This window comes from Rattus rattus, chromosome 8, assembly GCF_011064425.1.
Source record: "Rattus rattus isolate New Zealand chromosome 8, Rrattus_CSIRO_v1, whole genome shotgun sequence".
NCBI lineage: Eukaryota > Metazoa > Chordata > Mammalia > Rodentia > Muridae > Rattus > Rattus rattus.
In genome coordinates this window covers 75095544-75102167 of record NC_046161.1, presented here as the reverse complement: position 1 = coordinate 75102167, position 6624 = coordinate 75095544, and the positions used below count along the sequence as shown (strand labels likewise).

General features: G+C 38.6%; 1 pseudogene; it reads left to right on the top strand.

Annotated features, from left to right (window-relative positions):
- The first annotated feature begins 2923 nt into the window (after positions 1–2923).
- LOC116908220 lies at positions 2924–5832 on the top strand (annotated as a pseudogene).
- The last annotated feature ends 792 nt before the right edge of the window (positions 5833–6624 follow it).

Sequence of the window (6624 nt, the reverse complement as noted above, 5' to 3'; positions counted from 1 at the left end):
AAAATAATGAGTCAACCTTTGAAAACAAAACCACCTGTTTCATGAAAACAAGACTAGCTGAGAAAGGGATACACTAGATTGTTAAGATATCAATTAGCAGCCATGCACAACTACACTCTACTGCACAATAGATTAAATGGTTACACAGTTCTTTGTTGTGCATTTGTTTTTTAAATCATTTTTCAGAAATCCTGAGCCCTGACATTTCCCAGGGGCTCAGTCTATTCTGCCTCCTCTTCTGTCCCTCACAGCATGAAGGAATGCTGCCAGCTGCACTTGCAGTCACCCTTGCTATCTGAGCCGATTCAAAGCACGAAAATAAAGGTAAATAGAAGAAGCCTGAGTATTTTGTCTTCCTATTCAGGACATTGTCCTTCGATATTGGGCTCACATCTCCTGCCTGGAAATATGTTCCGTGATTACTCACAGCCGTGAGAAAATGGAAATTGAATTCACTGTTCTCTCTAATACAAAAGCAGGAAATTCAATGAGAGAAGCCTCCAGTGTACATCAACCTGTGGACACTGTACCTGGACTAGCACAGGCTCGTCCCTCTCATTCTCTCTTGTCTTCTTCCACAGCAAACTGCTCTCCCTAAGAATTTATATTCAGAAATACGGGGAGCAGCAGATGGCTGTTGTCATGTTAAAGGCCACTTTAACAGCCAGAGAGATACTTGTTCTATGTGACCAGAAAATAGAATGGGAAAAAAAGTCACAACAAAGGGATCATGGCAATAAAGAAGCCACAGGGCAGCAAGCATCACAGGAGTACTCATGTCTCACAGCTCTGTCGTCTACTCAGTGGGGAGCCACTCCATCTTCCTTACTTTTCCTTTGCTCTGAAGTCTAGAACCTGGTGCTCCCAGAAGCTGGATAACCGCAGTTAAATAATGTTTCATTTCAATCTACCACAAAATCCCAACCCCCTCACCAAAGCGGAATAGGAGTACTTATTTAATTCTTAATTTTAGCCAATGAGACCTAAGGGAGGAAAAATCAACTAAGAGTGTATAGAAATGAAATAGTTTGCTTATTGATGAAAAGAAAGAGTTGTTTTCTTCCCTGAAAGTTTCTGTTGCCATCTGTGAACACAGGGGAGATGTCCCCCACACCAATGGCAAAGTAGAAAGACAGGAAACATTTGGATCTTTAATGGCTTCAATTGGTTATTGAGCAAGCCCTAGAATCAACTTCTCGTAATTGATGTAGCCACTGTCAAGTGGAGAATTTGTACGTCCAGCCTCTAGCATTTTAGCTGGCACCGGTAACTTGAATGTAGCACCCAACTCAGGGATCCAGGAGCTGAGCAGACGGTTTATTGGCTAAGGATGTGCACAGAGAATGTTTCTCACCTGTAACTCCAGCACAGGGAAATCAGAGGATTTTGGCCTCTGTAGTACCCACATTTGTATATGCGGGTGTGAACACCCCCCACATACACACACACACCCCACACACACATATAAAAACAAATAAAATTAAAAAAAAAAACCTTTAAATGAAATTTTAAAAAGTACTCCTGGGAGACTGAAGAGATGGCTCAGTGGTTAAGAACACTGACTTTTTTCAAAGGTACTGATTAGTGGCAACTCCCATCACAGCCATCTCCTGGACTGCCTTGCTAAAAAAAAAAAAGAAAGAAAGAAAGAAAAAATATCTCAAATGTAAGCTTATGGAAGTATTTTTTCCATTGACTATAAATTATTTTAAGTTACTCAGTGATGCCCACAAAGTTGAATAGATTTAGGAAAAATTAATAAGTTAACAGCTAAATCAGTATGACTTTTCCTTTGAAGATGTATTTGAGAAAAATATGATTGGGAAAAGAAAGAAGAAAATGGCAATTCAATTCTTCCTTTGTGTCAGCAAATGCAAATGGTATAAATAGTGCATTTAGTAGACTCTGGTTATAGAAATAACTAAGAGAAAATCCTATCAAATGACTGCTTTATGGTCTGTTTAGAATGCCTAAACCCATTTATAAACCACCATTGTTTTGTTTTGTTGTTTGAAGCAGTAGCTAAATTTTTAAGGTTGAACAGGCAACAAATTATTGTCTCAATCATGGAGTGGTTATGTAGTGCTTCCTCCATTAAGACTGTGGGTTTCCTAGGAAAGGGTGACAAAGAAGAATGTCTTCCGTAATGGGTGCCCACTCTTCCATGTACATCGATGTGCCCATGATCTTAGCACAGATTTACTCTGGTATGTTTGGATACATGTATGCATTCAGCATGTTTCCAATGGCCACATGCTGCTTTCATGAAATAGTTGGGCATGTTCAGTCATGTGATACCTGTGAAAGGCAGCTTGTTGTGCATGACTGGCTACCTTTAAACTTCTAAGTAAATATTATCCACTTGGGCTCCAGATCACTTGCATGTAAGTTCAAACTTGTTTCCAGGTATCTCATCTGTTTCATCCACCCTTTCTCTTTACCTTGTCTCCCTCCCAGCCTCCCTCTCCTTCCCTGTTGTACTCTCCCTCCCACTCTGCCACTCCCCTCTCCTGAACTGTTTTCATTTTTATTGTCACCTATTTTATTAAATTGTGTGACTGGACTTCTGGCTGACCATGTAAAAACAAATTCTAAAACTCTAAATACCGCTCACTTCATCCCCTTAACACTTCACTGTGACTGCTGTAAGCAATTCAGTTTGTTTTCCCCTCTTCTGCCTCTTCTAGTTTCCTGATTTGCCTTTTGCCTTAAGTCTTTAGGAGATGTTATTGTCTATAATATATCATTTTAAAAATCATGAACAGAAATTCAAATGTATGGAGATGAAGCAACTTACCCAACTGCACTATGTTAAGACAGCCTTTGAAAGATCATCCGTGAATATATGGTTGGTTGTGTTTCTAGAAATACTTAATGTATGAAGTTTCGAGTGCAGGTTTTTCACTCACCCTTTAAGTTCATTATGGGTGCTCCTGGTATCCATGACACTTCACTGCAGATCTCAGAAGCATCTTCTGTTGTGGGAGCTGCAACCCGTAGGTGGGACCCGGTGGATGGTGAGAGAGGCTCCGTGATGCTCTTAGAGTCCGAGTGCCCATCGCCACTGGCTTACCAGTTGACAAAAGAGGATCTTAGCAAATTTGTGAGCTTCACATTTGACCTGGAACAGAATAATGGCTCCTTTCCTGTCTTTACGGAAGTCCCCTCAGGTACTGGCCCCTCCCCATAATGACAGTGGGATAAGCGGCTATTCTAGAGCTCCTGTTGATTACCCATTGGTCCAAAGGCTGTATAAAAATGCTCGTTGCTGCTCAATGCAGTAGATCTACCTGTGTTAATCTCCTGAGTCTATTTTTCAAGTTAGTGACTCGGCCTCCTTCAGCCCTTCCTGGATACCGATTCCTACACTCTGCCAGTCTCACAGTAGAGGGAGAGATACCTGGCACTTATATGGATCAGAAAACATCTATACTAATATGACACTTATCATACCAAGTTTTAAGACCAAACCCCACACCAGGGACATAGAAGAGGTAATTATCCATGAAAGAAGTAGCCACAGTATGCACTACATTGCAGTGCGCGGTTTACACACCTAGGCCTTCTGTTTCACATTCATTAGATTTGATTGAGAGTTTTGTTCTCTATTCCATTTTATGTCTCTGCAATCTTAGAAGTAATTTTTATTGCTTGTCATAAGAACTAAAAGTATATTTAATTATTCCAAAACAAATTATACTTGTACTTATCCAGGCAGCATAACCCGACTGTAATATCTCAATGTTGGTTTACATAATATTTCTCAAATGTTTTACTTTATATTTTATTTTACAATCATATTTACTCACTCTTTAACTTACAGACAACATCTTCTGAGATTTAGTGATGAGTTACGGTTATGTCTTTAATTGTATTTTTGTTATACTTGTTTTCTACTGGGGTAGCATGCACCCTTGGCTTGTGTATGTAAGTCAGGAGACCATTTATAAGAGTTAGTTATCCTCTTCCATCAGGATAGTTTTGGAGACTTATGTCAATTTTATTGACATATCAACAGGCTTAGGGACAAGTGCCTTTGAGCCTGAGCCATTAATTTTTTGTTATATATTCTGAAGGAATGTTATACTTTTCCTTATGTACCCAGGACTGTAGCAGAGAACATTTATTCTTTATGAACCTTTTCAAAGAGGGTATCACTAGTCTTGATGAGGCTTTATGTTGAGAGTTTAAATTTTAGGGATGATCAGGGACTAAGCTGCCCTGTGGCTTTTGACTCTAGAAGTCCTAGAAAACAATACAAGCAAAACTAAGGAAACTAGTTATGGATACAGTTTCCTTTGGGTGGGCTTAAGATTCTGTCATCAACCTCTCTGGATATATAGCCAAAGCTATATTTTTGCCTTTTGAGAATTATTCCTTTCCTTCTGAATAACAAATACATTTGCAGAGGGTTTTCACAGAGATGTGGGCAAGGGAGATAACAGGAATAGTGCAGAAATCAGAAGTTCCCGGTGTCTCGCTAAATAAAAACATCACAAGCAAGACCTCAGTGTTTAGCTGAATTGAAATCAGGGGTTGAAGTAGATATCATGTAGCTTACTAAGCACTTATACACAGTAAGAAAACACATGCGACACATTTTTTATCCTTTTAAATTTCAGCCTTTATTTAGTAAAAATGTGACTTAACTCTAAGCTCGATGTTTTCAAATAATGGTATGGCAAACATGCTGTGGGCTTTGGGACATTTCTGACAAGGGGGCTAAAGCACATTCTACAGCATCTTTGTATCTCAACTGTTACTGTTTAAAGAAACCAATTATGTTCAAATGAACTTTAGATAAACTGTTCTCTAACCAAATTATCACCATTCTAAAGCCAGGAAGGCAAATAGCTTCAGAAATCTTGTCTGCCCTCAATTCCTAGAACCAATGAATCAATAAACTAAATGGATTTAAATAACAAAATGTATTTGTAATAAACAACATATATATATGAAAAACACTTGTCTGCCATGGATGATGTTGAGTACAGACTTTGCAGATAGTAAGAAGATAAAGAAGAAGATGTCCCATTTTCTAATACAGACAAAAAGAGAAAAGCATTAACATGTAATTGCCAAGGACCATTCAGTGTTCATTTAAAAATATTCCCATTTCTCCTTTTTTGTAGTGTCTCCTAGGTGATCAGCTATATTGAGATGAAGCTAAATCTCTCCTTCCCAGACATTGACTGTCAGAAATGAATTAAACTGAACAATACATGCTAACTCTGTGCTTTTTCTGAGGTGCCACAGAAGTTGACGCTGGTGCTCTGGATGAAGAGCAAAAGGTTTGTGTGGTCTGAATCAATGGTGGGATCAACAAAACGATTTTCTCATAAAGTAAATCATCTTGACCCATGGAAGAATGTGCCTGCTGTTGCGTAAGGGGCATTCTTGTTTAGACCAATGAGAACTGGAGAAGGAAAGTGCAAGTCAGTTAGGAGACACGCTGGGTGAACATCCCTGGATTGAAAGGTACCACTGTGTACAAGCACTTAGGGACACAAGAAGCCAGCAGAGTCCTTAAACTTCTCAGTCTCACTAAAGAAGATGATGTCTGTCAATATGTCTTTAGAAATCCCTTAAACAAAAAAAAAAAATGTAAGAAGCCTGGGACCAAAGTCCCAATGATTTAGCATCTTTTTATTCCAGGAACCTACAAAACGAATGCCCCCATATTTCTCCAAAAAAAAATGCACCAAGAAAAATAAAGAGGAGGCTGCAGAATGCAGTAAAGTTTTAGACAAAAGAATGGAGGAAGCGAAAGAAAAAACTGAGGAACAGATTGCCCAGAGACATAGGCTGTCCTCGCGGAGAGATGCTATTTGAGTCCAGTATAGAGTAACACATAAATTATCAGAGTGTGGCAACACATAATCCAGTGATTTCTAGTTATATCATCCTACTGTCAGAGGTCTCTTAAATATATCCATGGTCTTGGCAGGCACTGTAAGACAGACTTGCCTACCTACATGTCTGTTACCCATAGCTGAGAAATATCACTGACCAAAGACAGTTTATAGAATTACACAAAGCCATCTGTGAAGCCATGGTTCTTTCTGTCTCTTCTTTTCTTTTCTAGACCCATCAATATCTCTTTGTTAAATACAGATGCATTTCATGTCCAGAGTTTATATTTTTACAAACAACTCTTTACTTCATGTTAATCATAGCTTTACTGTTACTGTGCTTGTATTTTTTAATCTCTGTAAATTGCAACTTCTTCATTTAAAGAATATTTACCCAGATGCAACCCACAAAGCAGCAATTATTTTAGGATGATTATAGAAATTTCCGGAAGAATAAAAGTTTGAGGTTTCTTTTTCACTTTCAAGTCCAAATATTGGCACCTGCCTCCTTGGAGAATGTTAGATCTTGAACACAGTCTTCCATGAATAGTTTAATCTGCTGAAAGAGGAAATGTATCTGACCGTCAGATACACTACAGTTCTCAAATAAGATACAAAATAAAATTAACATCAATGTCTCCACAGATCTCCATCTAAACCTTTCCTTGCTCTCATCCACTTCAATCTCAAATACTGGTATAACATATACTATGTATAAAATTGGAGCCTTCACTCTCAGCCCATCCCAAAACACCAAGTGATATCCAGGTTA